Raw genomic sequence first — 24,762 nt, 5'->3', positions numbered from 1 at the left:
TCTACAAGCTTCCTTGACGTCTTTATAAGCGACCTCTCTCTCATTGTATTAACATCATTTGTGCATATTGTAAATATATTTTCATTGTGTTTGCACATATTGTCTCTCATGTCCATTTAGGGTTTTACCCTTGCTCCATGCTCTTCCTCTCCTTGGCTTCTCTTTGATCCATGCTCTTTCTATCATAGTTTTGGCATTTTCGCTACATGGTGAATATTTTAAGTCTTTTAGGCCCGAGGATCATTTTCCTAGCATGGTTTCCTTTGTTTTAGGCTGTAATTTGTTTTGTATCAGCTTGTTTTTCATTTTGATCATTGTAGCTATCATTTTGAAGAACTTTTATGTATCACACTGAGATAAAGTGCCACTTTTGCATTTCAGGCATCATGACCGTTATTTTGAGTCAGTTGTACATGCACTATTTTCATAAAGCACCATGGGGGGATTATTATTTTCTGTTTTAGGCATTATCCCTTTGTCAAGTGAGTGTCCCTTTGATGACATTAGCCCCATGCAGAGTTCGTTTGACCATGTCTTTATAGGTGTCTATACCTCTTTTCCTCTCTCCTCATTCTTGGTTCGTGTGCAGGAGACTTTGGCCCATCTTCTCAGTTGCCTATCATCACACCCCGTCTACATTAAGGGGGGGTTATGCTATTTTTCTAATGCATCGATGATTCGATGGTTCGATAGTGTGAACTAGGTATTCAGTTGTTGATCCTATATACAATGCGATTGCAGTGGCTGGCTACCTATGCATTTTAGTGAGATGGATCATCTACCATATAGACATGCTCAGTTTGTGCTTTCTTCTTCCATGGAGGTTCTTCAGATCAACAGTTTGGCAGATTTTGCAGCTCTTCATGCTTCAGTGATGTTCTTCATGATCACTCCTTGTTCCTGTTTTAGGGGACATTTCCCTAGTTGGAGACTTCTTTAGTTCTTCACTAGCTTCTTACTTCTTTTTGGGGGAGGGTTTTTCCCGCGTGGTTTTATCTCTTTCCCCATTTTCAAAGGTTGCATTCTCTTTTCGTTGTACATGGGTACCTAACATGGCCTCGTTGCCAGGACCCATTATGCATTTCATCTTAGTTTTGGGAGCTTAAGGCATTTCCCTAAGTTGCACTTAAGGGGGGGTGTTAGAGTAAATAATTAATAATTATTTATTTATTCTATTTACTTAAGCTTACTTAGGTAAATGCATGTAGTGGTTAGTTGTTGACAACACGGGAGTTTGTTCCCTTTTGACATGTTCCATCTTTTGTGGATATGTGCTGAGTTGTCATCCTTATCTTCTACCACCTTCCAGCTTGTTCTACAAGTTTCCTTGAGGTATTTATAAGTGACCTCTCTCTTATTGTATTAACATCATTTGTGCATATTGTAAATATATTTTCATTGTGTTTGCACATATTTTCTCTCATGTCCATTTAGGGTTTTACCCTTGCTCCATGCTCTTCCTCTCCTTGGCTTCTCTTTGACAGGTTTTCGCATGCAGGTGATCTTGGGCATCTTCAGAGTTGGCTTTCCTCAACTCCAACACCCTTCCAAATAAATTATGGGATCTCTTTCAGTCTTGGCCTGAGCTTTACATTAGTTCACTCTTCTCTATCCATTGGACTTGCATTCTGACTTTAGTGGTCTAGGCCTTATGGTAGGAATAGAACAAGAGAATCTTTCACCAACACCCTTCCACAATTGAAAATGTTCCCAGTTCTATTGAAAAATCCATTTCAAAAGTAGTAAATACTAGCCACTCAAAACTCAAATGGAACCCAATATTGTCTTCCTGGGATAGTGTTGTTATTCATGAGTGGAAAAACATCTATGTGCCTATTGGTTGGTGTCATTAACTAAGTCTAGCTTCATCCCATGAAAGAGATAAAGTAAATTGGGTTCCACTTGATGCCAAACAAATCAAATAGAACTTTGATAGTTCAATGTCTTAGGGCAATCTAGGCCAATCTAGTGTTGGTGTATGCATTTGAGATCACCATAGTGATGTACTAGCTTTGACATATTCTCCCTTCCCTCATTGTTCAAATAATATTGTAGAAGCATAAGCATTGTTTCTTGGGTTGGCCTTGGCAAAAAAAGTTGGCTTCCACAACATTTAGGTGGAAGGGGAGTCCATGGTAATAATCACTACTTGTATTAGAAGAGTATCCCATTATTGGAAACTAGTTTATACCCTTCAAAAAATTTGGCTCCTATTAAACTCATTTGTTGAAGTCCTTATCTCACATACCCTTCATGAAGGAAATAGTTTGGCTGATTATTAACATAAATTGTGATGATTTTCATCAAGAAAGGACCATTCCACTTGGTAATACTATTCTTGATGAAGAATTTCACAAGTGATTACATTAGATAAAAAATCGTGCAATTAAGTGGGCTGATTTAACATTGAGTTTGTTGTTGGTTGTAGATTTTATGTGACATGAGTTCTTATAGTTTATAGATCTAGGGAATTTTGTTTTCAGATATTGGTTCTAGATTTCTTGTAGCCAATATTGTAATATGTGAATATTTTCTTTCATTTTATGTAATGTCAATGATGTTGGGTTTTCTTCCTTGATTATTTCCTAGTTAAGACTTTGAATCAAGTTTTATTAATACAATATATATAGTAGCCAGTCCACTTTGTCTTTACAAAAGAAAAAAATGATAACCCATTGGCTTAAACATCACACACTAAGGCTTCATTCATAGGCTAAAAGTGTTAACTAGTCAAATTTGACTTATTTTTAAAAACATAATTTTTTGCATTAGTGTGTGATGTTTAAGGGTGCCCCAAGTTAACATATGCATGGTGAAAACAAGGAGAATACTTTAGTTTTATTTAAGTTTCAAAAATTAAACAATTACCATTATTACACACTGAAGTACATTTTACAAACATTATCTTGCTCCACCACCACTAAGGTTGGGGTCCCATTTAGGGGGTTCCTTCAAAATAAAGTTGGTGGTCAATAAGAGCTTTCAGGAATTTTTAAAGGTGAGAAGTCCCATATATTGTGGCTTAAAAATTATAGCTACCAAATTTGAGGAAGTTGAGAAGATTTTAAAAATATAAAATATTTTAAAAAGTAAAAGCTTTGTTTTTAGTGGGAAAGAATGAGCACAACTTTCCATGTGGTGTAAATTTTCCCTAAGATGGTGGGGCTATTTCCAGCCCCACCTCTTTCTCACCTACTCAATTAAAGAGGGCTAAAAAAAATGGGCTCCTATTTTGGAGAAAAGATTCTAAATAATCCTCATGGAGCCTCTATTCCTTAAAAATAGAACCCAAGGCCCCCTCATTGGACACCTATCTAAGAAAATAAACTCTATGTACTAACAATTTTTCTTGTGATTGTGTTGAAATCAGAACATCGATGATTGCTTCATTTGTAACTTTCTTTTGTCCAAGAGTTCCTTTGTGAACATATACATAAGTCAAAAAATCATGATTAACACCTATCTATTTTTCATTTCATAATGGAATGAATGAGCAACAATGATGATTAAACATATAAATGATCAAGGTATCACTATTTGTACCCTCCCCATTAACTTTCTCAAACAATACTGTCTCTAAATTCATTCTAGAAATAGGACTTTCCAGAAGCTTTTTCCCTATCTTCACAAGTTCCTTCAAACTTTCTAGAGTAGAGATATCCATAGTGGTTGTGTCTCCAGTCAACTCATTTTCCTAAAATTAATCAAATTATGGGTGACATTCACTTCAAACTACATGGATTAAGACCTTCTATTAATGAAATTTATGTACCTAAATTCTTAGATAGTTCTTTTGAGCACCAAAGCCTTGAAAGACTAAGGTAGTATACATGTTCACCATATTTGAACTTGATTGCATAAAAATGTCAACTAGTAGTACCGCATTATCTCTACAAAGCCATCCTAATAGTCTCCACTTTGTAACATCACTTGCCATGTATGATGTTGTTTTGTACCCAATTCCAAGACACAATACCAAAATCTTTCATTTGTCCTGATAAAAAATACTATCCTTTAATACTCATTTATTCATGAATCTATTATGTTAAATATAACAATTCCTTATTAAATTGATTCCCATCTACTTTTCTCAAAGATACCCAATCTTTACTATGCCTGAAGGATTCATGTGTTGCTTCATTAGTTGCAATTAAAGTCTACAAATTGAAAGGACGGTTAAAAAATCATTCTAGTTAACTGTAGTTAATAAACATGTTTGTAAGGGAAACAATGGTAGAATTATTATTATATCATTAGCAGCCACTCTTCCATCAATGAGGTCGATTTCTCTCATGTTGCCTAAGATTTTTTTTTTTTTGAAATGTGTTGAGAATTGGATGTCAATGTTGCAAGCTTTTTCTAGAAAACTCTAGAAAATTTTAGCTAGAAAGCTCTAGAATTTATTTTTTAATTCTAGAATTTCTTTGTGGTAGTTTTTCACATGTTTATCAGTTGGAAAAGGTGTATGGGTTGTTAAAAATGTGTCTAGTCTTTAGAATAATGTAGAAGGGTTTTTTTAGAGTGCAAGCAACTCATTATATGACTTTTATTGGGGTCTAAACTAGAGGAAAAAATTATGGACGAAAATGGTATTCTTGAAGTTACAAATTACAAGTGGATAACATGTGGCATAGTTTTTTTGGCCATGGTTTTGGCCCATAGTTTTGTAAAACCATAAATGATTTCCAAGTGGCAAATCACTATAAAAGAAGGGCCTGGGGAGGTGTTTGAATCATAAAATTTAGTTTGCAAGACTAGGTGCTAGAAGGAGTCTCTTTGAGTCTAAGTCCAAGTTTGAGTAGTGATGATGCACTCCTATAAGAACTTGCATTGCAAGTGTATTGTAATCTTCTTGATTTGAGAATACATTGTGTTGGTTTTAAAGGGTGGGGTTTTTCTACGAGAAGGGTTTTCCCATGGTCATTATTGTGTTATGCATTCCTTGTTATTCTTATTATTTTATTATGCATTTCTTGAGATCTTAGCAATAGTTAGTTGAATTTTCATAAACATCCTCTCAAAGATTAGCATAGGAAGTGATTTCACACACCTTTGCTTCCTTACAAGTGGTATCAAAGCTTGGCTAGTTTTGGTTCTATTTTTTGGGCATAGGGAATTTTGAGCTAATCAAGGTTTGAGTGGGAGCTTGTGCAAAGGTTTTCATTTCTATGTTGTAGGATTGCAAAGATGGCAAGCATATCAAGAAGGATTGAAGTAGAGAATTTTTCTTGCACAAACTTTGAAATGTGGAACCTAAAGGTGGAAGATCTATTGAATAATTGAGTTCTATGGGATGCAATTGATGAGAAGAAGCCGAGGCATGGAGATCCAACTTTAGTCTCACAATATGATGTGAGAGAAAGAAAAGATAAAGGTCTCATTAGATTGTGTCTTGTAGGGTTGATTAGTTTTAATATGTTGGTGACTCAGTTGACCTTCATTGGGGTGCGGATGGATGAAGAAGAAAGGTGTCAAATCTTATGATGTTCATTGCCAGACTCATGGGATAGCCTTGTCATGGCCATAGGGAGCACTTCAGTTGTCTTGAAGATGGAGGAAATTGTTGGTTATCTACTTTCTAAGGATATAAGAAGGAAGGTCTCTCTAAATTCCAAAGAGGCTTTGAGTGTTCAAGGAAGACCAAAAGAAATAGGCAAGAATAAAAAGCAGCATGGCCGTTCTAAGTCAAAGTAAGATCAAAATATCTTTGTAAGTCCAAGGCAATATGCTAGAATTGTCGCAAACCTAGACACTTTCAAAAGGACTACAAAGAGGAGAAGAATAAAAAGAAGAAGAAGCTAGATTCCACTTCTAAGTCTAAGAAGGAAGATGGAGATATTTTCATCATAGCCTTCACCACTCATGTAGGTGACAATGCATGGTTGATAGACTTAGGTGCATCTTTTCACATTACTCCTAATAGAAATTGGCTTAGTAAGTATAAAAAGTTTGATGGTGGTAAGGTCTATTTAGGTGATAACTTAGTTCTTTATATTGTTGGTCGTGCAAGTATTCGTGTGAAATATTTTGATTGGAGAATTAGAATATTTGTTGGTGTCTTGCATATGCTAGGACTAGCAAGGAATTTGTTATATGTTAGTAAACTAATAGATGTGGGTGTGTATGTATAGTTTTCTGAAGTAGGTGTGAAAATGGTGAGAGGTGCTACAGTAATAGAAAGAGGAAGTAGATTGGGTACATTATACTAGCTTGATGCATGCATAGTTGAGTGCAATAGTACTTTTGATAAGACTATGAAGAGGACTACTTTTTTTGGAGAAGAAGAGAGTTTCTCTTGCAAAAGATGGTTGTGATTTTTTGGTACCCAAAGGTGTTCTATCTACTGAATCAAACTTGCTTGCAAAGAAGACAATGTTATGGTATTGGAGACTCGGCCACATAGGTGAGAAAGGTCTAAAAACCTTAAAGAATAAAAACCTTGTTGATGGGTTCAATGACTGCAATCTTGATTTTGATTTTTGTGAGCACTGTATCTATGGTAAAGAAAACCACGTTTAGTTGTACATAAGTTCTCACAAGTCCTCATGTATTATAGCTATAATCCATTCAAATGGATTTGGTCTAGTTGATGTTCCTTCTATTGGTAGATCAGTTTATTATACTTCTTTCATTGATGATTTTAGAAGAAGAACATGAGTTTATTTCATAGAAGTAAAGCTGAAGTTTTTAGTTCTTTCAAAGAATTTAAAGCAATGGTTGAGTTGTAAACTGGAAAGAAGATAAAGTGTTTGAGAATTGATAATGGTAGTGAATTTTTCTCCAATTATTTTGATACATTTTGTAAAGATTGAGGTATTAAGAGAGAGAAAATTAACTTCGTATTCACCATAGAAAAATGGAGTTATAGAAAGAATGAACATGACCTTGATGGAGATGGCTAGGAGCATGCTGAGTAGAGCTAGACTAGAACAATAGTTTTGGGCTGAAGTTGTAGCCACTACCTACTACCTAATAAAGAAATTTCTTGTATTAGCTCTTGTTGATAAGACATGAATGGAAGCATGGTTAGGCCACAAGCCTTCACTTAGACATCTAAGAGTTTTTAGTTGTGAGGCATATGCTCATATGCCAAAGGAGAAGTCGACAAAATTAGACAAGAAAGCTATCAAATGTATCTTCATTGAATATTTTTATGGTGTGAAAGGGTACAAGATTTGGGATCCTATTGTACAAAAGGTATTTTACTCTAGAAGTGTTATTTTTTGAGAAATTGAGCCTTCTTCTACTACAGTGTTGCCAAAAAAGATAAAAGAAAATAAAGATATAATTCAACTTCCTGCTACACCTAAGAAAGTTGAATCAAGGTCCTTAGAAAGACAAAATGTTGAAGAGAACTCTATGAATCCTAAATCATCAAAGGAAGAGGGAGAACTTGATCATGAACCTAAACCTAAACTAGATCTTGTTCAAAGGTCAAGTAGATAGAGCAAAGCACTAGAAAGGTATGTATATTCTCCTGATGATTGGACATGTATATTTTCTTTGAATGCTAATATTGATGAACCAAAATCTATAGAAGAAGCTATTGGTATGAATGATTTAGAGTCATGGAAGATAGCCATGGAAGAAGAGATGACAACTCTTAAGAGGACTGACACATGGGACCTTGTACCATTGCTTTAAGAATGGAAGCCTATTGGCTATAAATGGGTGTTCAAAAAAAAGATGGGTTCAACTGCAAGCATTGAGAAGTATAAAGCATGATTGGTTGCAAAAGCTTACTCCCAAGTTGTAGGAATTGATTATGGTGAATTTTTTTTTCCTGTAGAAAAAATGATATCCATTCAATTGTTACTTTCTATTGTAGCAACTTATGATCTGGAAGGTGAGTAGATGGATGTGCAGACAACTTTCCTTCATGGAGATTTGGAGGAAGAAATTTATATGGCATAGCCAGAGCACTTTGTGGTGAAAGGTAAAAGTCATTTGGTTTGTAAATTGAAGAAATCCTTTTATGGTTTAAAACAAAGTCCTAGGATGTGGTACCACAATTTTGATATTTATGTATTGAGTTTGGGATTTGTGCAATACAAATATAATCACTATATATACTACAAGTCTGATGGTGATTATTTCCTTGCTATTTCCTTATATGTTGATGACATGTTGTTTATTGGAAAAGGAAAAGGTTTGATTCCAGAATTAAAATCTCAACTCTCAACAAAGTTTGAAATGAAAGATCTTGGTGCAACAAGGTACATTCTAGGAATGGAGATTATAAGAGTCAGACAAAACATAAAGCTTTGGCTAGGCTAGAGTAATTATGTTGGTAGTATTCTAAGAAGATTCAATATGCAAGATTCTAGACCATTGAGTGTTCCTATTACTATGGGAACAAATTTTTCTAGCTCACGATATCCTTCATCCTATTGGAGATGGAAGAAATGAGTCAAGTAGTGTATTAGAGTTCTATTAAAAGTTTGATGTATGCTATGGTTTTCATAAGAGCAGACATCGCCCAAGCAATGAGAGTACTTTCCCATTATATGTCTAATCTAAGAAGAGCACATTGGGATGTAGTAAAAAGAGTTTTCAGATACTTGTGGGGTACCTCAGAGTACTCTATATGTTTTCATGAAACGGGATATGAGCATTCCTTGGATATTCAAGGCTATGTGGATTTAGACTGGGTTGGCAATGTTGATATAAGAAGATCCACCAGTGCATATATGTTTACACTATTCGATGGTGTAATTAGTCAGATGAACAAGTGAAAAGTTTTGGTTGCTTTGTCCACTATAGAGGCAGAATATATGGTAGCTACTCATGCTTGGAAGGAAACCATCTAGCTTAAGAGACTATGTTCAGATATAGAATTCAAATAGGCTACAGTGACAATTTATAGCAATAGTCAAAATGTAATCTACCTAGAGAAGGACTTGACGTTTCATGCCAAAACTAAGAAAATTGATGTACAATTTCATTTTGTAAGAGATATGGGTGAGGACACCAAGGTAAATTTGAAAAAGTTGGATACTTTTGTGAATGCTACTGATGCATTAAGTAAGCCCGTGAGCATAGACAAGTTCAGATGGTGTAAAGAGTCTATAAGCCTCTTGGCCCCTAACAATTAAGTTCATGATAGTGTGGATCCCATAACTCTTGTAAGGTGTATCACAAGTGGGAGAATGTAGAGAATTGTGTCTCAACCTTGCCAGCTTTTTCTAAAAAACTCTAGAAAATTTTAGCCAGAAAACTCTAGAATTTTTTAAGAAAATTTTAGAATTTTTTTGTGGTAGTTTTCCACATGTTTATAAGTTGGAAAAACATGTATGAGTTGTTAAAAATGTCTCCAGTCTCTAGAACAATTTAGAAGAGCTATTTTTAGAGTGTAAAAAACTCATTATATGACTTCTATGGGGGTCTAAACTTGAGGATAAAATTTTGGATGAAAATGGTATTCTTGGAGTTACAAATTACAAGTGGGTAACATGTAGCATGGTTGTTTTGTCCATGGTTTTGGCCCATGGTTTTGTAAAACCAAAAATGGTATCCAAGTTGAAAATCACTATAAAAGGAGGGCTTAGGGAGGTTTTTCAATCATTGAGTTCAGCTTGCAAGACTGGGTGCTAGAAGGAGTTTTTCTGAGTCCAAGTCTAAGTTTGAGTTGTGGTGATGCACACCTATAAGAACTTGCATTGCAAGTGTATTGTAATCTTCTTGATTTGAGAATACATTGTGTGGGTTTTGGGGGGTGGGTTTTTTTTTTCTTGGAAGGGTTTCCCCATGGTAATTATTGTGTTATGCATTCATTGTTATTTTTATTATGTTATTATGCATTTTTTGAGATCTTTGCAATAGTTAGTTGAATTTGCATAATTGTCCCCTCAAAGATTAGTTTAGGAAGTGATTCCACGTACCTTTGCTTCCTTACAAAATGGTGGGCAGGAAGGTTTGTTGGTGTAGCTGAAGTACAGATGCATACATCTGACATATATGCATCTTTTGATACATCATGTTTGGCTTGTACTATATAACACATGCACACAAATGATATTCTATTGATTTATAAAAGATTATTATAGAAAGGTTCCAAATGGATAAAGAAAGAACACGAAAAGTACCTCAAAAGTGTCCAGAGAAAATAATGGGCTGCTTTAAATTGATATCAAAGGTAAGGATGACCACATTGGTTAGTAGTTGGTGCAATCGAATAGACCCACTAAATCTCTTACAAGCTTCTGTAGATGAACACCACTATATTTGGGGCTTCTCACAATAGAATATATTGATTGGAAAGATCTATATATACCACTGCAAGGATGCACTAAACACCTTAGTGTATATTATTCTTCTAATAGTCCTTTTTAATCTACCAACTAAGAATTCCTCATAATTATAGGTCACTAACCTTTAGATTGGGAAAATTTTAGGTCACTGATCCAAATAGAACTATGTAATGTCCTTGGCCACAAATAATGGTTTGTTTTACTTGTTTGCAGCAGTTACCATTGCAGTAATGAGACCACCCGTGCTTGTCCCAATAATAACATTGAAAGAATCTGCTAATCTGACATCTAGGCCATCTAGTTTCTATCAACCAATTCAAATTACTTTTAGTTAAAATGATGTCTAAATAATACTAAGCACACTAGAAAAAGCCTTATGATTGAATAGAAATAAACACCTAGGCCCCGTTTGGTTACGGGAATACCGGGCGCGGAATAGGGTTTTCAGCGCCAAAATCAGGTTATGGAAGAAAATGGTGGCGTTTGGTTCATCAAACACATAACCCGGTTTCGGGTTTCATCTGCCAATTTCGCTCGAAAATTGGAAGAAATTTCTTCCAAGAAATAGGTGGAAGTTGAAATGAAAACCAGGTTTTGGGTTTTTATGAATGCGTTTGAATAAATCGTCAGGTTCGCCGAATCTGCCTTAGGTTTTTGGAAGAACAAATTGGGTTTTTTGGAAGACGACAGTTGTATTGTTTTCATGCTCTATTGTGCGAAGGCGAGGGATTTTTGTTTGTTGCGTTTGTTGGGCTTGTGGGTTTTCTGTGGCCGTGGTTTACGAGGGTTTCTGGTTTGTGGGTTTTCTGTGGCCGTGGTTTCCTGTGGCCGTGGCGTGTGGCTGTGGCATTTTTTGCGATTTCTCTTCTCCACTTTGAATAGCGGCGGCGGTAAACGGTTCTCCTCTCACACCCACCTTTGCATACTGGATTTTTTAAAGTTTTTTTGGTTCATTCAAACGTAACTGTTTGTTTCAAATCTGTTTTTAAAATAGTCAATATATGTGGTAACTGTTTGTTTCAAATCTGTTTTTAAAATAGTCAATATGTGCTCACTAATAAATTCGAGTATAGTGCTATGAGAGATCAATACCAGTGAAATGAAAAATTAAACTTTGTAACAATTTCTGGGTGTTTGTTTTAAATCTGTTTAGCAAAATAGTCAATATGTGCTCACTAATAAATTCCACTATAGTGCTGTGAGAGATCAATACCAGTGAAATGAACAACCAAACTTTGTAACAATTTCTTGTCAGTAATGAGTTCTAGTATGTTGTTGTGAGAGATGAATGAAATACCATTAAATAGAGCCAAGTCATAAACTTGTGCTCACTAATAAATTCCAGTATAGTGCTGTGAGAGATCAATACCAGTGAAATGAATAACTAAACTTTCTAACTATTTCTTGCCAGTAATGAGTTCTAGTATACTGCTGTGAGAGATGAATGCAATACCATTAAATAGAGTCAAGTCATAAACTATGTATGAATCAACTATGTATAGATCAATGTCAATCATGGCTTTTATCTATACATAATCAATATGTGCTCAATATGTGCTTAATAATGAATTCTAGTGTGTGCTCATGTGATTGCCTGTATATATCATAGTACCAGTCAAGCAAAACATGGCAATCATGGCTTTTATCTATACATAGTTGACCTATACGTAGTTTATCATGGTTCAAATTTGTTTAGCAAAACAGTCCAATATATGCTGTAACAGTTTGTTTAGAATCTGTTTGACAAAATAGTCAATATATGCTCACTAATGACTTTCAGTATAGTGTTGTGAGAGATCAATACCAGTGAAATGAACAACTAAACTTTGTAACAGTTTCTTGCCAGTAATGAGTTCTAGTGTACTGCTGTGAGAGATGAATGCAATACCATTAAATAGAGCCAAATCATAAACTATGTATAGATCAATGGCAATCATGGCTTTTATCTATACATAATCAATATGTGCTCAATATGTGCTCAATAATGAATTCCAGTATGTGATCATGTGATTACCTGTATATATTATAGTGCCAATCATAATAGCAAAACATGGCAATCATGCTTTTATCTATACATAGTTGACCTATACATAGTTTATCATGGTTCAAATCTGTTTAGCAAAATAGTCCAATGAGTTCCAGTATAGTGATGTGAGAGATCAATGCAATACCATTAATCAAAGTGAATCATACCAATGAAATGAACAACTAAACTATGGATATATCAAGTATGTATTGATCCATGCAAAATCATTCAACATACTTATGAGGTCATAAACTATGTATAGATAAAAGCCATGATTTCAAACTATGTATAGATCAATGCAGAAAGAAACTCTATTCCTATTGCCAACTATGTTACTTTTCATCTTCTAAAAGACGAGCCTCAATTTCAGCGGACCCGACGATTTATTAAAACACATTCATAAAAGCCCAAATTCAAGTTATAGTTTGTACATGTGTATGTGTACATACATACATGTGTGTGTATGTACGTACACACATACATACTTGTTTGTGTACGTACATGCATGCATACATACATGTGTGTGTCTACGTACATGCATGCATACATGTGTGTGTGTGTGTACGTACATACATGCATAAATACATACATAAATTCATGTGTGTGTGTGTACATACACACATACATACATGTGTGTGTACGTACGTACATGCATACATACATGTGTGTGTGTGTACGTACATACATGCATACATACATGTGTGTGCACATACATATATACATACATGTGTGTATACATATAGACAAATGGAATCAATATTATGCTTTCATTGGTATAGATAGATTACATGGAGTATAATGACACATTGTAATTTGTTCTTTATGGGCTTATGATCCTCGGTAGTTGGTACTCCTTGTTGTATTTGAATAAATAATTGACTTCTTAATGCAATGAGGCTAGCAAATAATCATGTTGTATCTTGATAGGTGATAGTTTATATTTCATAACTGATAGTGTTTAAATTGTCCACATTTCAGGTCACTAATGGATCCTATGGAGAGTATAGTGGTCCAAGGAAGCATAGTTAGGAAGACCACATACACCCGCATTCTCACAATTCTTTTTGCTTTTGTTGGCATAGCCAAAGTACTGGTAGCCCGAGAAGGTAGTCAAATGGGTAAACGAATAAGAAAAGGAAATTTCTTTTGTAGAGACATTATTCATTCGAATGAGGTGGATTGTCATGATCAGATTCAGATGAGTAGGACAGCCTTCTTTTCTCTAGCTTGTATTCTGAGGCTGAAAGGAAGCTTGAGAGATACGATCCACTTGAAGTTAGAGGAACAACTAGTGATGTTCCTCCACACCCTTGGGCACAATCTAAGGAACCGCAAGATTGCCCATAACTTTGGGCACTCAGGAGAGACAGTCAGTCGGTACTTCCACAAGGTTTTGATGGCTATCTTAGCCCTTCACAGAGATTACTTCATACCACCTAGTCCAGGCACTCCTCCTGCAATTAGTGGGAAGGATCGTTTTGAACCATTCTTCAAGGTAAATCACACATTATTATAAGTTTATTGTCTAGAATGTTGTCCTTATCTTATTATTACTTGAGCATATATTTGATCAGTGTATCATATCCCACAAGATTGCATTGGAGCCATCGACGGTACCCATATTCTAGTGCGAGTTGATGTCGACATACAGGGTAAATATCGTGATAGAAAAGGGAACCTATCGCAAAATGTTATGGGTGTCTGCTCCTTTGATTGTAAGTTTCAGTATTGCCTTGCTGGTTGGGAAGGCTCTGCTGCAGATAGCCGTGTTCTAGCCTCAGCTCTATCCAGATGAGATCCACTTGTAGTTCCCCCTGGTAAGCCAAATCACATTTTAATATACTCAAGGTTATGCTAAATGGTTCAAGTATTGACAATATACTTTCTTTATATAGGAAAATATTATCTCGTGGATGCTGGATATCCAAATGCACCTGGATTTCTCGCTCCTTATCGGTGTACACGCTACCACTTGAAAGAGTGGTCAAGAGAAAACCCAATAAACTCTTCACATGAGTTGTTCAACCATCGACACTCCTCTCTTAGAAATGCAGTAGAACGTACATTTGGTATTTTGAAGTAGCGTTTTCCAATCTTAAGACATGCAACGTCTTATGATATCATGACACAATCCTATATTGTTTTAGCATGTTGCATACTTCACAATTTTATTATGATAGAGGATGGCCTTCCATCGGAAGAAGCTATTGAAGAGGAAGATGATCGTGATGGGATAGAGGTGCCACTACTTGAGACATATGGGTTGTCTCAGGAGGATAGAAATGAGTGGGCCCAATTTCGAGAAGATATAGAAAATAGGATGTGGGAAGATTATAGATCTCGAGAATAAATGATTTATTAGAAGGCAATGTGCTTTATATGATTAAATTGATGTATGCATATACAATGATGGTGTTTGATTTCGTTATTCTGATATCAGTCTTTGCTACATTCTAATTAAATAAAAAGAACATTAACTTTCAATTTCACACCTACATTATGTACAAAAATTGTTGATCATATCTGCAATACACAATTCAACTTGAAATATAGATTACATTGATTTAAATGCAAGAAAGCACAATTATTATACATCTTTGCATTGAGAAAGTACAATAACATGCTTCATAATGGGGCTCATGACTATTTACTTGCCATTGATATCACCATTTTGTCTTACTGGTAGTTTTTTTGATGTTGATGTGTTATCATCAATTACTGCTTAAAATGTGTATCATCTTCAGTTAAATTCTTTCAAGTTTATTAAATGTTAGCCTCATTGCATTAGGATGTATTAAAAAATGATATTTAAAGTTTATCATCTTCAATTTTAAATGAAATACAGCAAGGAGTACCAAATGATGAAGATCATAAGCCCACTAGTAAGAAGAGAACAACGAATTCGTTGAAAATTCTATTTTTCTGATGTTACTGCTTGCTGCATTCTATTTAAATTTAAAGAGCAATAACTTTCAATTTCAGTCGTATGATTACTTTAAATCGTAATACGTTTACCTATTCAATATGTTAGCCTTGTTCCATTATGACGTATTACAAATTGATAGTTAAAGATTTTCTATTTCAAATTGAAATGAAATACAGGAAGGAGTACACAATGGCATATACCGAGCTCATGATGAGCATGGATGGATCTGATCATGTGAAACAGATGTGTTCTCCCATTACTTTGAGTGATATAGATGGATCCCTCGCTATGAGCAACAAATCTTCTTCTTCAAAGAAGAAAATGTGGACAAAATCGATGGAACACAAGTTTTTAGACTTGCTCCTTGAACAAGTCCATCTCGGATGGAAAGGTGAAGGTGGGTTTAAAAAAGAGGCATGGATTGCGATAGAGAGGACATTCAATTCAGCGATGAACTCGAATCTGTCACGAGATCATTTTAAGAATAAGCTAAAAACATGGAAAGTAGGATATAAAGTAATGAAGGACTTGAAAAATACAAGTGGGTTAGCTTGGAATGAAGAAACTCAAACTGTGGATGCTGAGGATTCAGTGTGGGATGACCTTTTGAAGGTAGGATCATCTTTGTACTCTTTTCATTGAAGAAATTTTTCCTTCTTATTTTAATAATGAAAAACTTACAACCTAATCCATCTATTAATGCTTATATGTAGAGGAGAGAATTCAAAAATGCAAAAATGTATAAGAGGTCACCTTTCCAATATTTCAATGAGTTGGCTGTAATTGTTGGTAATGACATTGCTGAAGGGTTCGCATCTAAAACACCCCTTGATGCTGAAGAAGGGCACCCTATGAACGATGCATTTAATGTGCTTGATGAGGATGATACCAATTGTGGTACACCTCTTGACAGCCAACCAGATATTGATGAAGACTTATATCATTCCAATCAGTCGAGTGCAAGTGCTAGAGGGACTCCTCCACCATCATCATCAAGGAGGGGAAAGAGGAAGAAGACATCTTTGGCTGCATCATTGGATGTGATATGCGAAACTATGAAGGAACTGAAAGATGGCCTCATTAAGCCTCAGATTGTAAAAGTGGATAAATCTGAAGATGATAATATTTTGACTGCTGCATATATTGCTCTCAAAGCTGTCCCTGAACTGAGTCGAGCAATTTTCGTGAAAGCACATGATACCTTCGTGCTTCAACGTGAAAGAGCCAAAGGTTTCTTGATGATGGATGAGGTGGAGAGAGCGGAGTGGATTGCAATGACATTTGGTACCATTTAGCTATTTCAGCTACTGACTGGATTGCAATGACTTATGCTGCATGATTACTCTATTCAATGGTTTTGCATTAATCTCTAATAGCACTAAACTAAAACTATATTAATCTCACATCACTATATTGGAACTCATTATTGAGCACATTTTGACTATTTAATTAGTGATCTCTCACAGCACTATACTGGAAGTCATTAGTGAGCATATATTTACTATTTTGTTAAACAGATTCTAAACAAATTGTTACAGCGTGTATTGGACTATTTTGCTAAACAGATTTGAACCATGATAAATTATGTATAGATAAAAGCCATGATTGTCATTGATCTTCCATGTATCCATACATAGTTTATGAGTTGGCTGTGTTTAATGGTATTGCATTGATTTGTACATAGTTTATGACGTCATAAGTATGTTGAGTGATTTTGCATGGATCTATACATACTTGATATATCCATAGTTTAGTTGTTCATTTCATTGGCATGATTCACTTTGATTAATGGTATTGCATTGATCTCGCACAACACTATACTGGAAGTCATTAGTGAGCATATTTTTACTATTTTGTTAAACAAATTCTAAACAAACTGTTACAGCATGTATTGGACTGTTTTGCTAAACAGATTTGAACCATGATAAATTATGTATATGTCAACTATGTATAGATAAAAGCCATGATTGTCATTGATCTTCCATGTATCCATACATAGTTTATGAGTTGGCTGCGTTTAATGGTATTGCATTGATTTGTACATAGTTTATGACGTCATAAGTATGTTGAGTGATTTTGCATGGATCTATACATACTTGATAATCCATAGTTTAGTTGTTCATTTCATTGGCATGATTCACTTTGATTAATGGTATTGCATTGATCTCTCACAGCACTATACTGGAAGTCATTAGTGAGCATATATTTACTATTTTGTTAAACAAATTCTAAACAAACTGTTACAGCATGTATTGGACTATTTTGCTAAACAAATTTGAACCATGATAAATTATTTATATGTCAACTATGTATAGATAAAAGCCATGATTGTCATTGATCTTCCATGTATCCATACATAGTTTATGAGTTGGCTGCGTTTAATGGTATTGCATTGATTTGTACATAGATTATGACATCATAAGTATGTTGAGTGATTTTGCATGGATCTATACATACTTGATAATCCATAGTTTAGTTGTTCATTTCATTGGCATGATTCACTTTGATTAATGGTATTGCATTGATCTCTCACAGCACTATACTGGAAGTCATTAGTGAGCATATATTTACTATTTTGTTAAACAAATTCTAAACAAACTGTTACAGCATGTATTGGACTATTTTGCTAAACAGATTTGAACCATGATAAATTATGTATATGTCAACTATGTATAGATAAAAGCCATGATTGTCATTGATCTTCCATGTATCCATACATAGTTTATGAGTTGGCTGCGTTTAATGGTATTGCATTGATTTGTACATAGTTTATGACGTCATAAGTATGTTGAGTGATTTTGCATGGATCTATACATACTTGATATATCCATAGTTTAGTTGTTCATTTCATTGGCATGATTCACTTTGATTAATGGTATTGCATTGATCTCTCACAATACTATACTGGGAGTCATTAGTGAGCATATATTTACTATTTTGTTAAATAGATTCTAAACAAACTGTTACAACATGTATTGGATTGTTTTGCTAAATAGATTTGAACCATGATAAACTATGTATATGTCAACTATGTATAGATAAAAGCCATGATTTCCATTGATCTTCCATGTATCCATACATAGTTTATGAGTTGACTGTGTTTAATGGTATTGCATTGATCTGTACATAGTTTATGACATCATAAGTATGTTGAATGATTTTACATGGATCTATACATACTTGATATATCCATAGTTTAGTTGTTCATTTCATTGGCATGATTCACTTTGATTAATGGTATTGCATTGATCTCTCACAACACTATACTGGAAGTCATTAGTGAGCATATATTTACTATTTTGTTAAACAGATTCTAAACAAACTGTTACAGCATATATTGGACTGTTTTGCTAAACAGATTTGAACCATGATAAACTATGTATAGGTCAACTATGTATAGATAAAAGCATAATTGCCATGTTTTGCTATTATGATTGACATTATGATATATACAAGTAATCACGTGAGCACATACTAGAATTCATTATTGAGTACATATTGACTATTTTGCTAAACAGATTTGACACAAACAGCCAGACACTGTTACAAAGTTTAATTGTTCATTTCATTGGTATTGATCTCTCATAGCACCATACTAGAATTTATTAGTGAGCACATATTGACTATTTTGCTAAATAGATTTGAAACAAATAGTTACCACATCTATTGACTATGCTAAACAAATAGCAGATAGAAATAGAACTATGATAAACTATGTATAGGTCAGCTATGTATAGATAAAAGCTAGTGATATACTTGTAAATTTTATTATTGAGCACATATTGAGCACATATTGATTATGTCTAGATAAAAGCCATGATTGCCATTGATCTATACATAGCTTATGAATTGGCTCTATTTATATGGTATTGCATTCATCTCTCACAGTACTATACTAGAACTCATTACTGGCAAGAAACTGTTACAAAGTTTAGTTGTCCATTTCAGTGGTATTGATTTGTCACAACACTATATTGGAATTCATTAGTGAGCATATATTGACTATTTTGCTAAACAGATTTGAAACAAACAATATGTATGTACACACATGTATGTATGTACGTACATATGTATGTATTATGTGCATATGTATGTACACACATATATGTACACATGTATACATACTTGATCTATGCATTGCATTGATCTCTCACAACACTATACTGGAACTCATTACTGAGCACATTTTTACTATTTTGCTAAGCATGTATGTATGTATATGCGTATGTATGTATGTACAAACATGTATGTACGTATGCATGTATGTATGTGCATATGTATGTACACACATGTATGTACGTATGTATACAAACTTGATCTATGCATAGTTTAGTCATCCATTTTATTGACATGATTGGCATTGGTCAATATGCAGGATAGTTGTTCATTTCATTGGCATTCGCACGATTGGCATGTGAAGTCATTCCAGATGGTTAATTGGCTTTGTGTAATGGTATTGCATTGATCTGTCACAACACTATATTGGAAATAATTACTGAGCACTTTTTTTCTATTTTGCTAAGCATGTATGTATGTATGTGTGTATGTATGTGCGTATGTATGTATGTAGGTGCGTATGTATGTACACATGTATGTACATGTGTATGTATGTATGTATGTGCATATATATGTATGTCTGTGCATATGTATGTTCACGCATGTATGTACGTATGTATACATACTTGATATATGCATAGTTTAGTCATTCATTTCATTGACATGATTGGCATTGGTCAGTACATAGTTTAGTTGTTCATTTCATTGGCATTCACACGATTGGCATGTGAAATAATTCCAGAGGGTTAGTTGGCTTTGTTTAATGGTATTGCATTGATCTCTCACAACACGTAGTTTATGATCTCGTAAACATTTGGTATAGTTGTTCATTGCATTGTTAATTAGAGTTATATTTGAACCATACATACGTGGAATACACAAGGAGTGGCAAATGATGAATGCTCAATTGTAGAACTTGAAAGCATATAGAAATGTGATTTGCTAGATGATTGTATAGTTCATGATTCTGTCCTATGTTATATCTATAGTCCTAATTTTCTTGCATATGTTTTTATTTTTTTGTCTTTTTGTCCCTATTTGATTTCCTATGTATGTTTTCGTTGACAAGATTATCAAAAGTATTGAGGATTTTTGGTAGATGATTGTACAGTCATGATTATGTCCCATGTTATATGTATATTCCTAATTTGCTTGGATATTTTTTTAATTTCTTATTTTTTTTCCACAGTTTGGTTTCCTATGTACGTGCTTCTTGACAAGATTGTCAACGGTATTGATAAAGTGTCTTTCTCTTGTATTTTTTTATTGCTCTTGATTTGCTAATATTGCAAGACCACACATGCTGATAAAAAATGAGCTATCAGATGATTGTTTACTGTGTTTGTAAACGATCAATATTTCTGATGCCACTCCTTGGTGTATTCCATTAAAAAAAAATCAGGTTTTAATTTTTCAAGCATGTTTAGTTCATATATGCAGGATTGACCATCTAACAACACAAACAATAATGGGAAGATTGAGCAGCATGAGAGGGTTGCCGTCGAATGTGGGGCATAAGGGCATACATCATGGATTTCTCAGTGTTTTCGTATGTAACGGTGTGTCGTCGAATGTGGGGCATAAAGGCATACATCGTGGATTTCTCAGTGTTTTCGTGTTTAATGGTGTGTTTTCACACCACCATCAAATCATGGATATTGTTCTATCAAGTTAGCAAGTTTTCATATTGTAGTAATTATGTGAAATTCATTATTAGAATTTCATGATGTTAAAATATGATTTATATGATTAATGATTTTCATGATCTTTTTTTTTAAATTGCATGTAAAATCTATGTTGCCAAAATTCCACATTTTTTAAGAGCAATTATTAACAAAGCATCATTTTTCTTGTTAAAGTTCTCATCAAATGTTTAATGTATGTGAATGCAAAATGGTATATTTTTTCCTATATAATATTTCACGTAAAATTTAGTTGCATATTTTGTTGAATAATTAACTAACTTAATAAATATATTAAAAGGGAGAGATACATAGAGGGCCAGAGAGTGCAGGATAAGAAGGGGGGATGGAGGGACAGAGGGAGAGAGTGAGAGAGAGAGAGAGGAGCTTGTGTGTTCCTGCATCTGTAGAAAGGTGTCTGTTGATGTGTGTTTTATGACTCACCAAACAGTAGAACGAAATACTGAAATATCTTATCCTCTCTTGAATATATATCTGTCTATGACCTCATCAAGGTCTTCAAATGTCTCCTCCCCAATTGAAAGTATTTTCCAAGTCGAAGATAGCTAGCAAAATCCTTTTGGTCTTTTCCTCCCTCCACAATATCCTTGTGTGCATAAACTCCATTGAAAATGTTCAGTGTTAGAATCAAGTGAGTAGGCCCTTTCAAGCATGGACGGATAATACTCTCCCCTGGCTCTTTATCTGTTAGGAACTTAATGGTTTCATTCTCTTGTTCACTTCGTGAAATGGAATCCTCTTCCGCAAAATATGGATCCTTAACCTCCTTATCCTTATCCTATGCACCCTGATAGTTATCATTCTTTAGTGAACTCTCTTTGCAAGTTAACTCAACTAGGTACTTCACTTTTGTCATAGTTTTCACCCAACAGGTAAGGATGCTGCCTTCTGCAATTTTTTCTAAAGGATCTATATCTAGATCATCAGAAAGCTCCTCTTTCAATATTATTCATGTCAAGCTTGATTCCAGATCACAAATTATACGATGATTTTGGACTCTGCGGGGACAATTTTTTCCATTAACAGGGTCTCTTCATTTTCTCCAGTCAGCAGATAAAATTCCTCATCCTGGGATGGCTCTTTATATGGCGATCTCAAATCCTGAAATCCATGTAACAATTCACTCTTTATGTCAGCAAGGGTTTCCTGCTTTTTATTGGATGTCCATTGCTCCACACTTCTAGCATATTCATCAATATCAAGGGCATTTAACAGATCAGGATATTTTTGACATGCTCAACAACCATTTCTTGTGTTTCCTCATCCATATCATCTATATCATGTCCAGCTTCTTCACAATATATGTCCTTAGCCATTTTCTTGGCAAATTCATATGACTTTGGATGAATTCTAGTATCATCCAATGGATCCATAACATGGTTTTCGGATACTGCTTGTCCATTCCCTCTAACCCATAAAAAAACCAATAGCATTTATAAAGACAAGTGGCTTCATAGCCTCTACAGTTGGTTGTTGTAACTATTACCTGCTCAACAACTTCATACTTTTCATCTGGAGTAAGGAAATGTTCCAGTGAATGAAGCTTCAATGATAATATTTCTTTGCCAAGACGATATAATGTTGCAACCATGGCCAATGGATTCTGAAGATACCGACCAAGAGCCACAACACGCCTCACAATCCCTCTCTGTGTCGGCAACTAGTCTTAAGAGATGCGAGAATTCTCATATAGTGTAGGCAATAATTCATCTACATAAACAACATTTATTGTGTCCAATCCTTCTGCCAAATCATGTGGATGAACACAAACATAGGGAGGGATAGAGAGAGGACACAAACACACATATTTAGCGGCTAAGTCACAAGGTTCAAGTTTCAATTCGAGTTCGACAATTATGAAGTTCGGATGAACTTGACAATAAATTCAATTCGACGATAAATTTGTCTTACACAATTTTTCAAAAATATATAATATATATGATCACAATTTTCAACAATGGGACAAAAAATAACTTCGTACAAATGATTGCATGTATGATTATTTTTAACTTTTCTTTGCTAATAAATAGAATTAAAATAAAAAATAATAATCATTTTATTTATTATTGACTAACAAAATAAAACTGTGAATATTCAAGAATAAATAATAATAATAATGTAGTCTAATTATAAATAAATTAAATCATAAATATTAATACTTTACTCATTCTAATCCTTGTGTTTCACTAATTAAATAAGATTAAAAAAATTTACATCAAATTCCAATTCCAATTAGAAAATGAACAACCAAACGCAACAAAAAGATATTCCTAGTCATATTCTGTTCCAATTCCAATTTCTAAATTGGCAACCAAACGCAGAATATGGATTTGAAAATTCATCTTCCGTGTCAACCAAACGGTCCAACTATCTTCCTAAAATACATAACCAGGTTTTCGAAAACCTGGTTATCAGATAACCTGGTTATGAGGAAAATTCATCTTCCCCAACCAAATGGGGCCCTAGGGTCCATTTGGTTGCGGGAAAAGGAATAGGGGAATAGGAATAGCTATTCGAGAATACTTATTCTAGAATAAAAAATGGGGGTACATATTCCTATTCTCTATTTGGTTTAGTCAGAATTTGATGGGGAATTCACAAACCCAAAAATTTATGTTTTCTAAAATAAATAATACTGAAATAGGAATATGTATTCCAATTACACTTATTTAGGTGGAATTGTAAAACTTCATTTTTGAGTCAATTGAAATACATATTCCTATTTTATTTCGTATTCCAATTCCAATTTGGTGCATCCAAATAAAAAATTCAAAATAATAAGAATTTACATATGCCTATTCCGCATTGCTAAACAGACCCCTAAAGCTCTTCGTCTAGAAAGTGTAGGATCGTTACAGGGATGATCCTACGGACTCCTCCTCCATCAATGCTGAGAATGGTGATCATAACTCCGTCAGTGGCTGACAGGTTTCTCTCGGTTGCCATCGCTCTTTGTTGACAAGCAAATATTGAATGAAATGAGATCGGCGATCTGAGATGAGAACAAATTTTTGATATTGATGCAACTTATTCAACTGGCACACCACTATTCCAGTTGAAGAAGAAGGTGATGAGCTCGAAGGTGCTGCAATGGTTTCCGTATATAGAAACAAAAGTCGAAATGAATCATTAGATCTATTTACGCGCAGTGCTCGTGGAATACACTGTACTCTGACATCTGCGCCATCCAGTAATCTGCTAATCTGACATCTGGGCCATCCAGTTTCTGTCAACAAATTTAAGTTACTTTTAGATAAAATGATGTCCTCAATATAGTAAGCAAACTAGAAAAAACCTTAGAATTGGATAGAATTAAACACCTGAAACTCTGCCTCTAGAAACTGAAGTATAGTTGCAGGGATGATCCCCCTGACTCCTCCTCCATCAATGCTGAGAATGGTGATAATTTCTCCGTCAGTAGCTGACAGGTGTCTCTCAGTTGCCATTGCTCTTAGTTGACTAGCAAATATTGAATGAAATGAGACAATCTGAGATGTGAACAATTTTTAATATTGATCCAACTTAATCAACCGGTAGACCACTATGTAAAGCTGAAGAAGATGAAGATGATTTCTAAGGTGCTGCAATGGTTTCCATATATAGAAAGAAAAAGTGGAAACGAATCATGGTCTGTCTACACGCAATGCTCGTGGAATGCACTGTACTGCCCACTATAGGGCACAGATGTGAGTGTGATATGACTATAAATATTACTCCTACTTCTTCAGAGACCAGGTGGCACGTCTGATATAGATATGGTGAGGGTCATTACAATGGAAAGGACGATGTAATCATGCCTTC

The 24,762-nt window shown here is 34.6% G+C and overlaps 1 pseudogene; it reads right to left on the bottom strand.

The window, feature by feature from the left end:
* Nucleotides 1-3,475: 3,475 nt before the first annotated feature.
* Nucleotides 3,476-24,407, bottom strand: LOC149541653 (patatin-like protein 2; annotated as a pseudogene).
* Between the last annotated feature and the right edge of the window lie 355 nt (nucleotides 24,408-24,762).

The sequence above is a fragment of the Cupressus sempervirens genome, chromosome 8, assembly GCF_028749045.1.
Source record: "Cupressus sempervirens isolate cs-2001-9-10 chromosome 8, ASM2874904v1, whole genome shotgun sequence".
NCBI lineage: Eukaryota > Viridiplantae > Streptophyta > Pinopsida > Cupressales > Cupressaceae > Cupressus > Cupressus sempervirens.
Note: the sequence above shows the minus strand (reverse complement) of the source record. Positions and strands in the feature narration are given on the sequence as shown.